Source organism: Erpetoichthys calabaricus, chromosome 4 (genome assembly GCF_900747795.2).
Source record: "Erpetoichthys calabaricus chromosome 4, fErpCal1.3, whole genome shotgun sequence".
NCBI lineage: Eukaryota > Metazoa > Chordata > Cladistia > Polypteriformes > Polypteridae > Erpetoichthys > Erpetoichthys calabaricus.
Genome location: NC_041397.2, coordinates 108124909 through 108146918, shown reverse-complemented (window position 1 = coordinate 108146918; position 22010 = coordinate 108124909).

The following is a 22010-nucleotide window of genomic DNA, read 5'->3' as shown; positions in this document are numbered from 1 at the left end:
ACTTATTCAATAGCCGCTGCTCCTGAAGGTAAAACAATGAAACACCCACAGAGTTGTGCACACTGCTTGATAAGCTGTTTGTGGCTCCTGCAGCTGTGCAGCAGTTGGTCTAAACACTAATAACAGCAGCTAACGTTACCTGGGGCCTCATGTTTAACCTCTTGCATAGAATTCACACTAAAACATGGTGTATGGACAAAACTAGAATTATGTATGCACAAAAAAATTCAGATGCATAAAACTGTTGCGGTGGGTTGGCACCCTGCCCGGGATTGGTTCCTGCCTTGTGCCCTGTGTTGGCTGGGATTGGCTCCAGCAGACCCCCGTGACCCTGTGCTCGGATTCAGCGGGTTGGAAAATGGATGGATGGATAAAACTGTGCATAAGCAAAGTTCTACGCATTTTCCCTTTAAAAATCCAAAATAACATGAATTTTAATCCACATGCACATGCCTACAACCCCATCTGCACTCCTCCCAGAATTTTGCCTATTTGAATATGCACATCAATATAAATTGCCCCTTCCATTCAGTGTTTTGTTAAAAGATGATGGCAAAAGCAAATGTAAAAAAAGAATTTCAGTGAATGAGAAATGGAGGTCCTGCTCAGTGAAGTGGAGGCAAGGAAAAACATACTATTTGTTGCCTTAAGCAGTATAACCAACAAAAGGAAACTGATGGAGTGGCACAGAGTAACAGAGGCATTCAAAAGTTCAAGTTCAGAAAGTTGCCCAGTGCCTGAATTAAAAAACAAGAGGTCAGATATCAAAGTCGATGTGAAAAGGTGAGGTGCAGCTCACCATCTGAATGTCATCAGTACTGGAAGAAGTAGCAGAATTCTGGGCCTCACACCTTTTTTTTTTTGCTTACCATCATCCATACTTATGTAAATAATTTTCATGTTTCATAAGACAATCAAGCAGGCAACAGATGCAATATTACTGTTTATTCTGTTTCAGACAATATTACAAAAGCTGATCCTAGTAGGTGATTGTGCTGATGTTCAAAGCACATCTTCAGGCACTGGCTTCGCACACACACCTGCCATGGAAACTGCCAGGCGACCATCTGGCCATATACTGATGGATACTGTTCTGGAGACACAAAATGCAATAGTGGATGTCGTAAGAGATGTGGACAATCAGGTCAGGTGAGGTTGGGGAGCATGCACTGCTACAGCACGTTACCACACCCACTACATGATGAAAAAGCTTGAGATCCCAGTTGGCAATCCCCTAGGCAGACACATAGTCAAGTCCCATTCTCTGGAAATGGCCATATATCTGCCGCAGCCAGGTGTTACATGGGCATCACATTGGCCTGGTTCAGCCTCTTGGACTCTGTGAGCTGGATCAACCTCAAAGGAATCGCAACCCACAAGTAGCTGTAACTGATGCTCACTCACAATGCAGGTAATGTGCCTCATTTGGGACTCCATGAGCAACTGCTCATTTGACACAAAGTCAAACCAGCAGTACCAAGAGATTCTCCAAAGAGACACAGCAATGAAGGAGTCCAGTATTCATCTTAGGTCACTGGATAGCATCCATGTCTCGCAACCATATAGCAAAACTGGGAATACCAGGACTCTAAAGACTTGGACCTTCGTCCATTTGCAGAGATATCAGGAGTGATACACGCTCTTTTCCTGTGACCACATGACCTGCCCATTCTCTCCCAATCCATCTACTGACTTTATAAGATGAGTTACCAGAGATATGAATGTCGTTGCCAGGGTAAATAAACCTCTCAATGAGGTCGACATTCCCTCTGCAGACAGACACACTGCTGATGGCTGTGCTCAAAAAGTCATTAAAAGCCTGGGTCTTGGTTTTTATCCAGGACACTCTCAAGCCCAGACACTTAGACTCCTCGCTCAGTCTCTCAAGAGCACGGTTCAGTGCCTCCATTGACAGAGTAGGAAGAGGAACACACCCCTGACAAACCCCAGAATCAACTGGGAAAAAACACAGAGGTTCTGCTTCCACTTTGTATAGCACTCACAGAACGAGGTTAAAGGCCAGCCATGATATCAAACAACTTCGAGGGATCCCGCAAAGTCTCAGGATGTCCCGCAAGGCAACTCGATCAACTGAGTCAAATGCTTTATGAAAACTGACAAAGGCTGCAAAGAAACTCTGCCGATATTCAAGTTTGCACTCAGTGAGAACCCTCAGTGCCAGGATGCGGTCAATGGTAGATTTCTTAAGTGTAAAACAGACTGCTTCAGTCACTGGTAGGTAAGCAAGTGATCACAGATCAAATTGAGGATGACTTTAGCAAGGACCTTACCAAGCACCAAGAGAATTGTCATCCCCTTATAATTAATGGAATTAAGGCAAGAGCCCTACATTTTCTAGATAGGGATGACAAGTCCCCTTTTCCAGTATGTTGGAATGACAGCCATCTCCCAAATGGAAGCAAAGATTGCGTGAAATGCCAGGAGGACAGCCTTACCACCAGCCTGGAGAAGTTCACCCCGGATACCGCAGATTTCTGCAGCTTTCCCTACCCTCAGCTGGTTCACCACCTGTGTGATCTTAGTGAGACTGGGTGGTTCACAACAAATTGGAGGATCAGCCTCAAGAATTGTGGACTGAGAGATGTCCAACATTCTAGTAAGAGAATCAGCTTTAAGCAAATGCTCAAAGTAGCCAGCCCAGCGGGTCTCAACTGCAATGTCATCTATATGGACCGCTCTATCATCCCCCCTGACTGAAGCTCTAAACAATACGACAATGAACTAAGGAATATATATTTATGGTTTACTATGTGATATTGACCACAAATTAAATGAATTGGTTAAAAAATAATTGCTGCATATGATTACCTGTTCTTACAATCTGCTAATTACCTTCAAACAAAGTTGTAATGCTGTCCAATTTGGCTGGTCATTTGGTGGGTCAGGATCAGGTTCATCATATCGCATCTCTTCAGGTAAGGCAAGCCACAATTGTGTACCACATTATGAAGCACGCTAAACGTTTGCATAATGCAATACACTTTTTGTGCACTATAGAGCAGCACATTAATACAGTGGAAGGAAATGTTTTCTATTTACATAAGCAAATTCATTCTCTGAAGGCACCTTTATAGCAATGTGCATGGCTCCGCCCATACAGTTGACATGGCATGACTCAGTGATGACTAAGAAATACTGGATCGGTCAGCCAGTTCATGTTGAAAAGCTCCTGTGGCTAAAAACCCAAGGGTGGACAGAACTTGCAAAGAAATAGGCAGAGCTCAATTCCTCAAAGTCTGACATTGTAAAGCCAGCCCCAGTTCAGCGCACACCTCCAAGAGGTTGGAAATCTAAATTGACTTAGAAGCCAGTCATTATCATTGGACAAGAAATCAGTATGATCTCTAAATATGCACTCTCTTCTAATTCTTCCATTTGTGATATCTTCTAACAACGCTAAATCAGCCATGGTTGTTAGAATACTTTGCCATTCTGTGCACCAATCAAGTGCTTTAAATTTGCAAATGATATGCAATTAATTTCACATCATGGATGTGAATCTTAAAGAGAAAGGGAAACATCACAAACACAGTAGCTGTGCTTTGACACTGGGTGTCACCCATTTACTAAATCGAGGAGAAACCTATGGTCTGAGTGCATTTTTGTGCGTACTCACCGTTTATACACAAGGCCCCTGGTCTTTAAAAACCTGTGTTCAATTCCAAGATATTCTACTCTACAGGAAAGGGCTTATCTCTAAGTATAAAGTGATGTTTCTTGGATAAAGGAACAGATATATACAAAAGTTTGGAAATATCTAAGCAAAGAATCATCCTAAATAGGCTAAAGAGTGTTGGCTATTAATAAGAGATGTTGAACACCAAAACCAAAATTTTTAGATAAAAGTTGAAGTCAAAATAATACTGTCTAAAGGTACTAGTTAATGGGGAGTGAAACAGATAAGTTTCATTCGTCATACTGTTTTGCGAAATGGACTCTAAAACTAGTTTTAAATGCATTTTTGCAAACACGAAATGTGAAACTCACCTCGCTGGGGTGGAAACATGCATTATTACTCTCTAAGGCCTAGTTAGCTGCATTACAGTAGTAATCCATAATACACCAGAAAAAACAATAATATTTTATGGTTGACAATCACATAACAGAGGAAGAGTTCAGTGCATTTTTCTAAAAACATATGTTGAACATTTCATGAACGAAGACACCAAAACACATTATCATACACATTACTGCATTTTTTTCTCGTGAAGATACACTAAATGAGACCCCCTCCATTTGCTTTTACCTTGCAACTCATCTTTCCTATTTCTTGATTCCTGTAGAAGTTGCTGAGGAATATGCATGTTCCAGGTGCCGTGGAGGAATATACAAAGTATAATTTTTGTCTCCAATGCATCTTTAGGATTGCAGTTACCAAGACTGTCATATACTTGTTAAATGCATCGTACTACCAGAACAACAACAACATACATCTCACAGCCCAACAAAATATCTACATTTGACAGGATATTAATATTGTGTTTTTTTGTTTCATTCATAGAGAACTCCACTTAAAAAAGCAGTAAATGACAGGCAGATTGCCTCACGCAGATCTAGCTCATGAAAACATTCACACTTCCTGTGTCAATGTCAGAATGTTGCTGGTTTTGTGAACTTTTTTACAATACAAAACTCTTAAGATTCATTGCAAATTCAATTTTGTATAAATCACTGGCTGATCACTAGTCCTACTCAACTCTAGAAACAAATTTCCTCAACAAAACTTTAATTTGGAAACCACATCTTCTTTGTTCCAAAAACCAAGATGCTGTGGGCAGGATATTGCCATCCAATACAGTAGAATCATCAATACACACTCACAAATGACAAAGAGCTATACCTCAGTTTGGTTGTTGTGCACAAACCCCTTATTTCATTTAAAATTACTTTTGTGCTAGTAAACTGTTACAAACAGCACCCAACTAAACATTGGAAAACATTTGTATTATCAGAGAAGTTGTAATATTTCATTTTATTCTCAACAAAGTGGCAAGCACAATGTACGATGCAATGTCATACGCCTATAGATTACTTCTCACAGTGAAGGGCTTTATTGTATCTTTAACTAGCTGTCCCCCGGGGCTCCACTCACATAGTAGTGAAACAGTAAAAACTTTAAAAATCAATAAAAAAAAATGTCATTCTGGCCAAACGGAAAGTAGGTACGGTCGAACATCAAACGTTGGCACTGTATCTGATCATGTTCAGCTCTGACGGAAGAGCATCCCCCACGTGGGGAGAAAAGCACGTGGCTTTGATATCTCTGGCAATCATCAGGTATCCTCTAAAACACACGTAGATCTGATCTCTCTCTCAAAAACATCAAACATTACTCCTTAACAATCTATAGATGATAATTTCTGTTGAACAAACAGGTATCGCTAGCTAAGTGGAGGCAAGGAACGCTTCAACACGTGGTGAGAGACTGACTTGAACAAGGCTTCCCTTGGCGTATGGACAAAAGCGGAAATGTTCGTACGCACAAAAAAATCCAGATGCATAAATCTGTGCGCACGTTCTTCTGCTACATAAATCCCGGTCAGAGTGAAAAGTAACACACGTGCCTCTTTGAATATGCAAATCAAAATAAATAGCCCTTAAGCTCAGCGTTCTGTTAAAAGGCAATGGCAAAAGCATGGGGAAAAATTTCAGTGAATACCAAGTGGAGACAAAGAAAAACGTACTCTTTGTTGGTTTAAATGTAGTATAAACAACAAAAGGAAGTTGCTTGAGTGACATAGAGTGTCAGAGAAAATCGAAAGCTCAAATTCACAAAGTCACACAGTGCCTGAAATAAAAAAGAAGTTGTCAGATATCAAAGTCGCCATGAAAAGGCGAGTCTTAGCCCACGGTCTGAGTGTCGTATGGAAGCGTATTAGGGTACAAAGAAAAAGAAAAACAAAATAGAGACGCAGTTGAAAAAAATATCCCAATGTCAACTTTAATCTCGAAATTTCCACTTTAATCATGTACTTTATTTTTTCATCAAAGTAGAACGTCATAAACTTCATCTTAAAATCATTTAATTTACTAGTTTCTCAGATCACATTGTAACTAAAGTAGTATGTTAAATGCTTCTTTCTGTGTGTTCTTTTATGTGCTATATGTGTGTGAATCACTATGTGCTCCTTAAACGGGCTTTCTCTTCCGCGGACAGGACACAGAATACATTACATTCTTGATATTACAGCTCTCTGAACAATTTTAAACCATCACATACTTGGGGGTTAATGCACCCCTGGACGCCAAATACTTTTTGCTGCACTTTTTAAGTTAACGTTACAATTCACAAAGAAAATGTGAAATTTTAATGGAACACATTTGTTTTCATGCAAAGAGCATCACAATTACTGCAACATTGATCATTTTACACACTGCCAATAAACTGTAAAAACTTAAAAAAAAAACTACTGCAACAATCAGTTATTATATGTAAAAGGTACAACTGACGCCATTGATGAAATTCAGTAAATCACTGAGCCAACTGCGTTTGAAATGGCTGCACACAAGCACACATAGGTAAGCGCTGATGCTTGCAGGCTAGTCTAGTGCAGCAGCTAAATCCCAGGGACAGTGATGCTGCAGTACTGCCGGGGCCAACAGTGGTCATGATCTGGCTGCTCAACGAATATATGGCACTGACTGATCAGGTCCGGAGTGCTGGCAAATTGCTCTGTGAAGCGAGTATAGCCTGTTGCGGTGTTCAATGAATGTATGTCGCTGAATATACTCGGCCCCTGCTTGCTGGCAAATTGGACTGAGACACGACTATAGCCGGTTGCAGCATTCAATGAATATACGTCACCGAATATACTTGGTTCCGGCGTGCTGCCAAATTGCATTGGGAACTGACTATAGCTGGTTCATGCGGTTTAAGGGTTAAGATGTATACTTGATAGGAATTAAAGCATGCATTAAACATGGGGACACGGTGGCGCAATACTAGAGATGAGCTGATGCCCTGTCTAGAGATTGTTCCTGCCTCCTGCAAGATACTTGCTGCGCGACCTTCGATGAAATAATTTACTGTATCAGTACTGTCTCACCTAAATGTACTAACCTCCTATTCCTGTCCTTCCTTTCTTTCTCCAAGTAACCAATCGCCACATGATCAGCTCTGTAATAGATTTCAAGCCATCTGTAAGCTTAACGCAGATTCTTCAAAACTTTTCTTAAACATTGAAATATCTTCGTAGTACATGTTTAATTATTTCATCCATCTATCCACCCAGTGTCGCGCCAGTCCCAGCAAAGATACAGCACAAGGCAGGAACAATCCCTGAATGGGCGCCAGCTCATCCTCACATGTTTAATTATTAACAATATACATTATTTTAATGAAGTTTAAGACTTATCTGTATAATGTAATAAACATGCTTTACTGCATTTCATCTTAAAAATGATATCAAGAGCTCCAAGAAGATAGTGCTTGGAAATCTAAATCGACTTAGAAGCCAGTCGTCATCATATGTAAATGCGCGCTTTACAAAGTGGAACAGGTTGTGAAATATTATAACTGTAGTGCAAGTTTACAGTGAGGTGATTGGACTTAAGTACAAACAGTTCTACCAGGAACAATTGATGGACTGATTGAGTGCGTTTAGAGCACTTGGGATGAAACTGCTTCTGAACCACGAGGTCCTTATGAAAGGCTCTGAAGCGTTTGCCGTATGGGAACAATTCAAATTGATTGCGCGCTTGGCTGAGACAGCATGTGCAAGATGCTGTATACCGATAATCCGATCAGCTGCTGTGCAACTGTGATTCCACACTCAGATACAGTGGGTTAAATGCTCAATGGTGCACTGGGAATAGCAACACTAAAGCAGTGATGGTATTTAGAATAGTTTGGCCATTCTGTGCACCATTATATGGTTATGGGTTGATTACAATAAGATGCCTTAAACTAATAAATGATATGCGGTTAATTTCAGTGAATTTGATAAAGCCGCGCCAGGGATGTGAATCCAGAAACTAAAGAGAAACCACACAGGAACGGTAGCACTGCTTTGAAGCTGGGTGCCGCCAGTTTGCAAAACCAAGCGGAGAACTTGCGTATGGTTTGAGCGGGTGTGAAAATGTGCACGACTTTATGCCAAGTTTAGTTTTTATACATCACGATGTGAGCGTGGAAATGGGCGTATGCACCACTTATACATGAGGCCTCAGGAGATTATAACGTGAACCAGATTTGTAGTCAGTGACAGGCAAAAGGTCAAAACTAAGAGAACAAAATAAATCAAACGAACAAAGCACTGAGGCAAAACCAAATATCAAAGTGAAATTCAAAAAGAGAATAAGAAAACCTAAAACGAACCTTGTACTTGCATCCTGTGACATTACCAACGTAGCGAATCAGGGTCATGTGATCAATTGAAGTGCATAAATTAACCAAATGAAACAAAATGTACAAAATATTGCGTACTATAACAGCAGGATAATACTCAATATAAAACATTACAGCTGATGTCTAGTTATATGAAAATGTGAACAGAAAATCAATGAATTTGCCGGGTGGAAGATTACTTTTTCTACAAAAATTAAGTAAAACATTAATACCTGCATTAAAGACTAATAGTAATTTTCCTTTCAGCAAACATTTCATTCGTACCTGCAGACTGCAGTAAGCAAACTGTATCACTGAGCAAAGTTTATTCAGCATTTCATTTGTTAGATGAAGCAATGCATGGTTGTCTGGATCGACTTGATGTAAAATGCTGCCGATAGTAATTGGTCAAGACAGAATTAAAAAAAATAATACAACTGGAATGAGCTCAGTAAAGTATAAAATCATGTTCTATTCTTGCTAAGTAAATAAAAGTAGGAACTGTATTATTTTTATACTATTTTTAAAACATTATTGCTATTTAACAGCAGTACCCACAATTCCACCATGCCAGCCTATAAAATTTATACTATAGAAAGAAATATGTGGTGAAATAAATTTGCCAAATGAATCATTGAAATGAAATGAAAAAACACATTGGCCCTTTCACAGAAATACACAAGAAGTAATCTTCTAGCCATAGTAAATAGATAAATAAAAACTATGATGTATTGTTTTGACTCAACACATTATATTTCTGTGGGCATATGGAAACACTTAACAGCTGCAAGTGTAGTCAATAATGAATATAATTAAGTAATCCTGCACAGATAAATAAAGATGCACCACGGTGTACAGTACTTGCATTTGTATTTGTGGTGCTAGATCATCTCATGATTCCTAAAGGCTACAAAATATTCTAACAGGGCTTAACATACTCAGCAAAAATGTGGCAGACTCAAGTTGGCCATTTGAGAAGTTGAGACACTCCCAATAAGTATTATAACTATACTGTACTGGCAGGGCACTCTGACTGCATGATCGTTGTTATGCAAGGCTTTATTATTAATATGCTTGGCTATGTGACATCAAAATGAATAGATTAATACTGCTATCATTCCCACAACTCCATAAAGCTTAATTATGACCGCTGACCTTTTATGTAGTACATACTGTACGTCTGACATATCTCATTGATAGTAGTAAATTTTAATAAGATTTAATTTAATTTCACATAAGGGGGGCTAATTTATTTTGCTTGAACTAGGGCCCATCAAATTCTAGTTTCACCACAGATCCTGATCATTTTCTATTGGGTTCATCAAAAGCTTATCTAAGGAGGTATCTTCCCACTGTACATTTCAGCCAGACTATGGAGTTTAACTACAGATCTCAGTCTGTCATATCAAAGGGTCACTGAAATTACAACACAAGTGTGACTATGATCTGCAGAACATATTGTGAAAGCACTTCGAGGTGATTGGGAATGTATGGGTGTTATAGTGGTATGCTGGATCAACTTCTCTTTAATGCAGTGGTTACAATATTGAATAATTAATCAAGTAATTCATTGTTATATAAGAATCTGCCATGTGAAGGAGCCTCACAAATCAAACATAGTAAACAAATTACAAAAAAATAAAAAACAGTAATTGCTAGATTTTAAACACACAGAAAAATTGTGTTTGTTAGTGTTAGGAGTAGTGTTGAAATAATATTTTTGTGGATAGATAGATAGATAGATAGATAGATAGATAGATAGATAGATAGATAGATAGATAGATAGATAGATAGATAGATAGATAGATAGATAGATAGATAGATAGATAGATAGATAGATAGATAGATAGATAATGGAAGGCACTATATAAAGTGAAGCTTGGCATTTGATAGATAGATAGATAGATAGATAGATAGATAGATAGATAGATAGATAGATAGATAGATAGATAGATAGATAGATAGATAGATAGATAGATAGATAGATATCACTTTATTTGCTCTAAAGGAAAATTTAGCTTCTTACAGAAGCTCATGAAATATTATAATAAACGTCAACCACCCACCCTCCAACAAAAAAAACCAATTACAAAAAAGAACAAAAAAAGAAAACTTCTGACTTGTCCTAAGATAAAAGAGCAGTGAGGACTTATAAAGGAGTATTGCCATTGTTTATTGTTGGTCTGTTTGGGTGTCACCATATTGTTTACAGTGATGATTCCAAGTGCTAGTCACATTATACAAGTAGTTTAAAGTCTGTGATGTCATTACACTGTTCTATAAAAGACTTTGGCATGCATAACCTCACATTTTAATTTTAATTAATACAAAGGTAAGAGTGCTTAAAAATCAAACAAACTAAATCCTTGAAGCATAATTTCTTTAACATTCTGAATTTCCTTTTTGTCTGGTAATTGATTTTGAGTTAATAATTTGGCCTTGGTGTTTTGGCTATTCATTTTTCTATAAATTGGCTCTAGTTACATCTGACAATTCTCAAATAATTTTATAACAGAATCATGTCTCTGCTCCTAATATTTAAGTCAGTAACAATAAGCTGAATATGTAAAAATTCTTTCATCATTCTGCTCTGTAAATGTTCTTTGCATGGGAGTCAGTTAATGGAAAACAAAGTGAATATCATTACACAAGTAAAAAGTATGAAATACATGAGTCACAATTCCAAAATGCAAAATTGAAATGTTTTAACGTTCAGTTTGAATGTCTTGTTCAAATTAGAAAGAGATGTTCTTATACTAAAAAACACAAAGATGAATGAACAATAAGTTATAGATGAGAACATTTCTGAAATAACTTTCAAATTTACATGAGGTAAGAAGTATCTGAAGCTTTAATAATTAATGATGTGAGATCAAACAGAAAGTGATCTAGATAAGTCTGTTTATATGTAATGTGTTTATTAAGCTCACAGTAACTTTTGATCTAATCTTTCACTTCCTGTAAAAGCTGATATTTTTTTAAAGTATAATTTAACATTGTGTTATCTATAGTTGTAACTCAGTAGCAACAGTGGAAACGCTGAGGTTTGTAATTGTGCCTCAAAACTGCAGGACAGCATTTCAGACCAAATCTACCGACTTTCTTGGAGAAGTCTGCATGTTCCCCCTGTATTTGGTGATGTTGTACACAACGTTACCTTACAGATTACACAGATATGCATACTGTGCTAATACATGTCTCTAAACTGATTTGGAATGACCGAACATAACTTTGCCTAGCAATGAACTAGCCTTGCATTTAGGATTAGTCCCTTTGTTCTGCCAGATCCAATAGAAATTGAGTTCCGTTCCTACAATCTTACATCTGATCATAAAAAGAAACTTGATAAACGTTTTCTGGTATAATTAGTTTTGACTTAAAAGCACATAATACTTACAAAGACAATTTAATTACAAATGTGAACGAACAAAACTACATTATATCAATACATCAAAAAGACAAAATCTATTATGATTTGATGAATGGTAATATTTAAAAATTTCCTTAAGGAAATGTGTAACAGTATGTGCAGAGAAAAGAGCAAGACTACAATATTTGGTGAACAGGTAAAGACAACAAACATCAGTAGAGTTGATGATTCAGAGTTTTATTGTCTGGAAATACAGCATTAATGAGCATACTGATGGATATATTCTGTAAGTCCAGTAGCAGTACCTAGCAGTACATATATTGAGAGAATGCTCTGGATTTCAACATTATGATCTCTACTTAGAGATGGTCTTTAATGTTTGCAAAACCCTTTAATTGTAAAACAGCCTATAATTTTATACTCTACCATCTGTTTTTCCTAAACAATATTTCTTCTTTCAAAACTGTTTATGCAGCAAAGCCCTCTGTCCATGTGTTCTGTGTATATAAAGGCCACATAGAAATTGTGTATTTATAATTTTATACTTGAAAATAGTAATAATTGTGTTATAAATCACAAAGGCATGCTTCTAAATCAAGACACAATTAAAACACAATATATATTTAACTGGCCAGCATGATGTATGTACATCTATTGCAGAGCTCCAGGGGCTTTCAGTAGATTCATATCCTGGAACAGTGACTGTCTACAAGGAGTTTTATCAGCCTTTCGATGTCCTTATGGGCTCTCTACAGATTGTCTTATTCCTTTCCCAGTATACTGTGTTATGTTAATACACCACTTTAAAAAGGCATGGATAGAGATGGAGTAATGGAGGGGTGTCATATTCAGGGTTGATTTTTGCTTTATGCCTGATTTTCCAGGGACACGCTTTGGTTCTCTATTACAGTGATATTTTAAGATTGTTAACTAATGTGCAGGTATTCATAGTTACAGTATTGTTAGGATATTGTATAATAATGTTTCATGAGGTTCATACCTTTTAAAATGCCGATAGATTATAAATAATACTTGCATAGTTTGTATCAGTGTTTATTTTATTGCAAACTAAAATGCTTAAGGATGAAAGAAAACGTTTTGGAAGTTTGGTTTAAAAAAGTTCTTTTGGTATAGGAAACTGGAAAAAAAAGAACTAAAAGCTTGTCTGGCAATCTGATAATTATTTTGATTCACTTAATTGAACAAACATCATGTGATCAAAAATTTTTATTTGTGTATATGTGTAATCATTAAGAGAACAAAACGTTCAGATAAATAAATATAAATAATTGCGCGATTAAGGAATTGGCAGCTAATTTTATAACCTTTACCTTCAGGGAAAACAAAATATAATTTTAGGTGTCTGAACAAATACAGACAAATGTTAGCATCAATTACTAACATTATTAATATTAGGAAAGAAACTGAAATTTCCACACCCAGAAACTTTAACAAAAATGCATGTATTTTTGTATGCATGTACAGCATGTATGTTAAGTATTTACCTTCCTGTGTCGTTGAAGTTTTGAACTCAAATTCATTCATTTATGATAGCTGTTATAATTTCCATATTCTTTTTGGAATAGTCTACCATAGTGTTTGACATTTTTCACAATTGTTGGACAAACACTTGCATCTTAAGTAAGCTAAAATGATATACCCCAAATTCTGGCATTTAGGAATATCTTAATAATAATAATACATTTTATTTATACAAGGCGCCTTTCAGAGAACTCAAGGACACCGAACAAACAATAAATAAATAAATAAAAGACACAATAATAAACAACTTAAAACATCAGAAAATCTAAAAATTAAAACCAAACAAAACCACTGTAATCAGAAGGAAAAAGAAAAAGCCATTTTAAACAGATGCGTTTTAAGTTTGCATTTGAAAAATGAATATGAATTGATGTTTCGGAGCTCCACAGGTAATGAATTCCAGAGCTTGGGAGCAGAACGGCTGAAAGCTCTGCTCCCCATGATGGTTAGACGGGCGGGAGGGACGGTCAGATGGGTGGAGGAAGAGGATCTAAGGTTACGGGATGGAATGGCAACATGAAGAAGGTCAGACAGATATGGAGGGGTGAGGTTATGGATGGCCTTAAATATTAATAGCAGAATCTTAAAATCAGTACGAAACTTGATCGGGAGCCAATGAAGCTGCTGCAAGACCAGAGTAATATGGTGAATAGATGGGGTTCGAGTGATGATATGTGCTGCAGTATTCTGGACTAACTGAAGCTTATGAAGAGATTTATTAGGGAGACCAAAGAGGAGTGAATTGCAGTAGTCCAGCCGAGAAGTGACAAGACTATGAACAAGAATGGCAGTGGTATGAGGAGTGAGGGAGGGACGAATGCGATTAATATTATGTAGGTGGAAGTAAGCAGACCGGGTGATGTTATTAATGTGACATTGGAAAGCTAGAGTACTGTCGAGGATGACACCCAGACTCTTGACCTGGCATGATGGGGAAACAACAGAGTTATCAATAATAAGAGAAAGATTATTGGTTTTGGATAATGATGATTTTGAACAAATGAGGACAACCTCAGTTTTGTCACTGTTTAATTTAAGAAAATTCAAAGAAAACCAGGATTTCGTTTCAGAAATGCAGTCAATAAGTGAGGGTGGTGGAAAAGAGGAGGTGGGTTTATTAGCAAGGTAGAGCTGGGTGTCATCAGCATAACAGTGAAAATTAATGTTATATTTGCGAAAAATATTGCCAAGGGGAAGAAGGTAAATAATAAAAAGAAGAGGCCCCAGGACAGAGCCCTGGGGCACACCAGAAGTAACAGAGGTGGGTTGGGATGTGAAGGTTTTAAGCTATATGAACTGAGTGCGGCCTGAGAGGTAGGATCTAAACCAATCAAGTGGAGTGTGAGTAATGCCAATCAAAGATAATCTATTAAGGAGAGTGGTATGACAAATAGTATCAAAGGCCGTACTCAGATCAAGGAGGATGAGAATAGTGATTAAACCAGAGTCAGCAGCCATAAGGAGGTCATTGGTAATTTTAACAAGTGCCGTTTCTGTACTATGAAGACAGCGAAAACCAGACTGGAACTTTTCATATAGATTATTGTGAGATAAGTGGGTGTGAAGTTGGATAGTTACTATTTTTTCAAGAATTTTGGAGATAAAGGCAAATTAGAAATGGGGCGAAAATGATTGAAATTAGTAGGATCAGCACCAGGTTTTTTTAGTATTGGGTATTTAGTATTGACCATGTTTAAAGTGGCTCCAGACTTTGCAAAAGGTCAGGGGCTGTAAATTGCTGGATCCTGGTTACAGCGACCTGAGCTGCATCGCTGGACTTGGTACTCCAATACTGGTTGTGCAGTGAAGGAGACTGATCACATCCTCATGGGCAGACGCTGGGGGATCTAGCAAAACTACAGGGTCTACAGAAGTGACCAGTTTGTGAATTCTGACCACAAACTTGTTGTTGCTACTCTGAACATCCAGTTTAGGTCCAGTAGGTTACCACCTACTAGGAAAATGAGCCTGGACTTGGCCAGATTCCAAGACCAGGCTGTTTCTAACGAGTTTGCATGCAGTTTGTGTGAGGAACTTGCGAATTTGAGTGTGACTGCCAATCCTAATGTGATGTGGGAAACCTTCCATGACAAGACCCTGATGGTTGCTGAGGGTTGTGTTGGTGTTACCGGTGTTCCCAGAAGGAGGTGTTTCATCTTGCAGGGCACCCTGGATATCATTGAGAGGAGTTGCAGCGCACGGCTTATTGTCAACTCTGGTCTGTACCGGGAACTGAGAGAGATGGCTGCAAGAACCCTGAGGGCAGATAAAGGCATTTATTAGGGGAATCTGCGAGCAAGTGACACACCATCTGTGGTCTAGCGACCCACATCCTGATTACAGAGGAATCGAAGCACTACACACATTCAAATCTGTTCCTTGGAGAGTCGCAGTCAGGTCGGCAGATGGAACAGTCCTTACGGATGACACTGCAGTTGTGAACCGCTGGGCTGGCTACTTTGAGCAGCTGTTCAAAGCTGATCCTCCGGTTAGGACATTGGATATCTCTGGGACCATGGTTCTTGAGGCTGATCCTCCAATTAGCTGTGCACTACCCAATCTCACTGAGATTGCACAGGTGGTGAACCAGCTCAGCGGAGGCAAGGCTGCAGGGTTCTGTGGTATCCAGGGTGCACTCCTCCAGACTGGTGGTAAGCCTGTCCTCCTGGCATTGCAAGCAATCTTTGCTTCCATTTGGGAGAATTGTTGTCCCTATCTGGAAAGGGAAGGGTGATCAGCTGGATTGCGGCAACTACAGGGGGATAACACTGCTCTCAGTGCTGGGTAAGGTCCTTGCTAGGATTGTCCTCAATTGGATCCGTGATCACTTGCTCACCAACCAGCGACTGGAGCAGGCTGGTTGCACGCCTAAGAAGTCTACCATTGACTGCATCCTGGCACTGACAGTTCTCATGAAGCACAAACGCAAATATCGGCAGAGTTTCTTTGCAGCCTTTGTCGATTTTCATAAAGCATTCGAGCTGCCTTATGGGACATCCTGAGGGTTTACGGAATCCCCTCAAGGTTGTTGGATATCATGAACAGCCTGTACACTGGTACTGTGAGTGCTGTGCAGAGTGGAGGCAGAACCTCTGTGCTTTTCCCAGTTGATTCTAGGGTTCGTCAGGAGTGTGTTCTTCCTCCTACTTGCACTGTTCAATGTTTGTTTGGACTGGGTGTTGGGCAAGGTCGTGTGGGGCATCTGTTGGTGAAGAAAGATTCACAGATCTTGACTTTGCTGACGATGCTGTGATCTTCGCAGAGTCAATGGAGGCTCTGATTGGGGCTCTTCAGAGACTGAGCGAGGAGTCTGAGTGTCTGGGCTTGCGAGTGTCCTGGATAAAAAACAAGATCCATGCCTTTAATGACCTCTTAGGCACAGCCATCAGCAGTGTGTCTGTTTGCAGAGAGAGTGTCGACCTTGTCGAGATGTTTACTTATCTTGGCAGTGACATTCATGTCTCTGGTGACTCTTCCTATGAAGTCAGTAGACGGATTGGGAGAGCATGGGGGGTCAAGAGGTTGCTGGAAAGGAGTGTGTGGCACTCCCTATATCTATGCAAAAGGACGAAAGTCCAAGTCTTTGGAGTCCTGATGCTTCCTGTCTTGCTATATGGTTGTGAGACATGTACGCTATCCAGTAACCTGAGACGAAGACTGGACTCCTTTGGTACTGTGTCTCTCTGGAGAAAACTCGAGTACTGCTGGTATGACTTTGTGCGAAATGAGTGGTTGCTCACGGAGTCCCGGATGAGGCACATTACCTGCATTGTAAGGGAGCGTCAGTTACGGCACTATGTCCATGTGACACGATTCCCCGAGGGTGATCCGGCTCGTAGGATCCTCATTGTTGGGGACCCGAGTGGTGCTGGACCAGGCCAAGGGGTCTCCCACACAACAACTGGCTACAGAAGATAGAAGGTAATTTCTGGAGGGTGGGACTGGACCTCGTGTCTGCCTGGTGGGTTGCCAACTGGGATCCCGAACTGCTTTGTTGTGTGGTGGGTGCGGCAATGCATTGTACCAGTGCATGCTCCCCGACTTGACTAGACTGCGATTTCAAAATAGCCCTGTGACATGGAATATCACATCCATATTTCTGAGTTTAAAGTTATTTATTCATAATTATGACATACATTAATTTCCATAAAAAAATGTAAGTATTTTTGCAAAAATATTATTTAATTTTCAGAGACTTTAACATTTTTGCAAAAAAACAGCCAGTATTTCTACCACTGGGGTTCATCCCCTGTTTCATTATCATTTTTGAATTTTCATTTATATTTTAATGTCATTTCCAACGGGCTTGTTTATTATGTATTATTTGCAGAATGTCCCTTTAAATGTGTGGCCATTCTGTGTGCTGAGTGGGTGGAACCCCAAGAGATGGGTCAACCATGACATTAACACTCCTGAGACCTTCCTCTGAATATTTAAGGCCCAGACCAGAGGATTTCAGGTTGTGATGTATTGTAGTGGAAGGACTGGATTTATGAATATTGTTTTCTAGTTTGGTTTTCTGGTTTATTGGTTATTTTTACGCTGCTTCTTGGATTTCTGTTCTTTGGGACTTCACCTTTGGATGACCTTTTAGGCAAGTCCTTTTTACCTCTTTTGAGCACTTTTGTAATTTTCTCTTTTTTATAAATATTTTGATTTAATAAAGAAATGCGGTGCAGATTGTGTCTCAAGCCAGGGTTTTCAAGGTTTCTCTCTTTTGAGAGAAACCTTGAAAGAATTTAGAACGTTAAGAGAATTTTGAACTTTAAAAACCAGTTTCTGTTTGTTTGGGACATGCTTAGGTCTAGAAGTCTACTGCTTGAGTTTGAAGTCAGGGTGCCTGAGGTACCTTCTGGATTTTGGATATGTTGATGCCCCTTTTTGTCATTTATTGAGCAGTAAATTATAACACAACCATCCTCTTCACTTGTTTCACTGGTTTCTCTAAAGCATTAACTTTTCACGCCAGGTTAACTTGAGAGAGGTCACAAAATAAAGTGAACAGATATCCATTTTCAACAAAATCCTATTCTCTGCTAATCATTGACAGTCTAAGAGCCATCTGTGCTCCAAAAGTAAAGGGAGACTTTACAATGCACTAGTGATACTACTTTTGGAGTACAGTGTGCATTTCTGGTCACCACATTATTGTGGCTTAAAGAAAAAAGGCTTTTCCTGAAAAGACATTGCATTCCCAGAGGCTTTGCATTGAACAAGTGCGTCCCTGAAGTAAAGGACATGTCCTACTCTGAGAGAATTAAATTATGAATTTGAACTTAAAAAGGAAATAGATCTTCTTTGGCTTGAACAAAAAAGGCTGCACTGGGGCCGAAAGAAGCTCGTAAAAATTCTGTAAAATGCTGATAAAGTTAATTCAACAGAATTTATTGAGATGCAATGTGAATCAAGTATTCAATGACACCATTCGAAATTCAGGGAATGGCCAATTAAGAAAAAAACAAGAAGCCTCTCCTTAGTAAAAGTCACATGGAAGTCACTTTGGAGTTTGCAAAGAGATAGCTAAAGGATGTTCAGGGTGAAAGAAAAAACGATTCTCTTGTCTGATGAAACCAAAATTAGAGTCATGTCTGGAGAAAACCAGGCACCACTCATCATCTCTTGAACACCGTTGCAAAGGTGAAGCATGGTGGTAACATAGGAAAGTTTGAAAAAGTGAAGGGGTCTGAAAACTTTTTGAACCCACTATATATACAGTATTGTATTACACGTCCCATTTCTGACTTAGACTTGGGGCTATATCACTCTTCAAGTAAATAATCAGGCATACTGTATATCTCAAGAAACTGCATCATTAATTTTCTAGTCATTGAGTTCTGCCAAGCAGGACTTCTGTAGTGTTTAATTTTAACAGTCAGCAAGTTCAGGTGTTTATTTAAGGCAAACAGTGCTATAAGATAAAAAGAGTCTAGAAGGCACAAATACCTATAGTGTTCCTATAGATTACTGAAAACACTTCACGCCAGCACAGAAGTAACAATAATTATACTGATCCATAAAAGAAAGGTTTTTGAACTTGTTTATTTTAACAAACATTTGTTGGAGGCCAGAACCAGGGTGCTGAAAGAAAGCAAACAGAAAAAAGAGTACTAGCTAACCCCACACAAATCATCAGTGGGTTGAGATATGAGCCCAAGACTTTGTAGCTTTGAGGCAAGATGACTAAACCAAGACAAGTGTAGCACATTCAATCCAAGGGACAACAAGCAAGTTTAAGGTAAAGACTGACAAACAATGGGAAATAAATAAATATTTGGACCAGAAGAGCGATACAGTAGTACTGAAACTCAAGGAAAAAACTGCTGTGAAAAAAACTCAATGTACATTACTTGTAAAGATTCAATTTCACATAACAGATTCCAACAGAAACAATTGCCACTTTCCATTAGATTTTTTTTATGAAATGTTATTCATTTTTGGCACATGCGTGACATACAATATTCATGCAATAAAATGCCAGAATTACTGTTCTTGATACCTTTATAATGGGGAATCTAGTATTCCATGTAAAGCATATCCCCATTATTATTCTATATGGCATAAATACAATCCATAAGGTGCCTCTTTACCTGCTTTAAAATGAACTGACTGCACATACCAACTTTGGTAGACTTGCAGATCTTTAAAACAAACAAGCATTATAGCATACCTTTCCACCCACTGCTGTTTTAATATCTAAAGTTAATTCAAAACATAAATGGAACTGTACTTATTAAGGAATGCTTAACAAAACAGTTCAATTACCAATCTGCACTACTGATTATAATATGAAATGGTGTTGAAAGATACTCAGGAGACACCATTAGGCATGAAACCACAAAGATACAAATACAATTACTGCATTTTTTTGGTTTATATTTCTATGCACTAAATATCTAGTACAGTAAAGATTTACAGTATGCATATTTTTTTCTGTATTTTTCTGAGGACTTAGTTTTTCATGTGGTTTCGCCTCTTTAAGCAAACATTGGCATGAACATATTATCACTTTCATAAGATGCCGCTTTTATCTTTTTCTCAATGTATCATTTCATTCAGAGTTGTAAGTCATTTGTAATACTTTTGAAAAAGACACACTCATTCATTTAAATGCAAAAATGCTCACAGAGGTATAAGGGTAGAAAAAGTGGAGGAGACAGAAACAAGAGAAAACAAATTAGACTTTGTTTGATGGCATATATGAAATTAACTGTTCCATTTGTAAGATTTTGAGGCAGGGCTCCAGACTAAAAATGTACTTGGGAGCAACTGGTTCCTAAAATGAAATATACAAAAGCCAAATGACAAATTTATTTACCAAATTATAAAACAATATTGTCCATATCAACATGAAAAAGACTTACTATGTCTTCTGTTCTGTGCCCGTAGGTTTGTTCACCTCTTTCATTGCCTGATTCTTGCATTTCTCCATTGGTGCTGTTATCAGTCTGCTGATTGGTCTTTTGCTCAAACTTTAAAATTATGTACTTTTTATTAGAAAATCAAAACTATATGTAGTCAAGACTGAATCAGAAAAGGAATCAAGTCAAGTCAAGTTGGGAAGCATGCACTGGTACAGTCCGTTGCCGCACCCACCACACGACGAAACAGCTCGGGATCCCAGTTGGCAACCCCCCAGGCAGACACGCGGTCCAGTCCCACCCTCTGGAAATGACCCTCTATCTGCCGCAGCCTGGTGTTATGTGGGCGAACCCTTGGCCTGGTCCAGCCACTCGGGTCCTCAACAATGAGGATCTTACAAACCGGATCACCCTCTGGGAAACGCACCACATAGCCGTAGTGCCGTAACTGACGCTCCCTCACAATGCAGGTAATGTGCCTCATTCAGAACTCCATGAGGACTTCATTCGACACAAAGTCAAACCAACAGTACCCAAGGATTTTCCGGAGAGACACAGTACCAAAGGAATCCAGTCTTTGTCTCAGGCCACTAAATAGTGTCCATGTCTCACAACCATATAGCAAGACAGGAAGCACCAAGAATCTAAAGACTTGGACCTTCGTCCTTTAGCATAGATATCGGGAGCGCCACACACCCCTTTCCAGCGACCTCATGACCCCCCATGTTGTCCCAATCCATCTACTGACTTCATAGGAAGAGTCACCAGAGACATGAATGTCACTGCCAAGGTAAGTAAAACTCTTAACAAGGTCAACACTCTCTCTGCAAACAGACACACTGCTGATGGCTGTGCCTAAGAGGTCATTAAAGGCCTGGATCTTGTTTTTTATCCAGGACACTCACAAGCCCAGACACTCAGACTCCTCACTCAGTCTCTCGAGCACCCCTATCAGAGCCACCATTGACTCTGCGAGGTAGGTGGTATCACACTGACTAACTAATATTAGTGTCACATGGCCACCAAGTATACTCCTCTTCCTCTTGCTTAAGCTGAGCCAGAGCCACACACCGGAATCAATATGAAACTGACTGAATGATGGGCCTTCTGAGGTGATCTTCAGCAAATTTTCCAATGCTGAGATATTAGATGAATTGTGCAGTTTTGTTTTTATCCTGTTTGGTGCAGAACAGCCTCATTCAAATTGAGCAACTGATACAGGTAGCACAAGTGTGATCTCAACTAAACACAACACATTACTGAAATCTGCCCAGTAAGGCTCTATGTCAAGATGGCCTCACAGAAACTACTGTAAGACATTTCTGCAACCTGTCTTTGATGATCAATATGAGCAATATCCACTCAGCTGGCACAGCATTTGAATCATAATAGT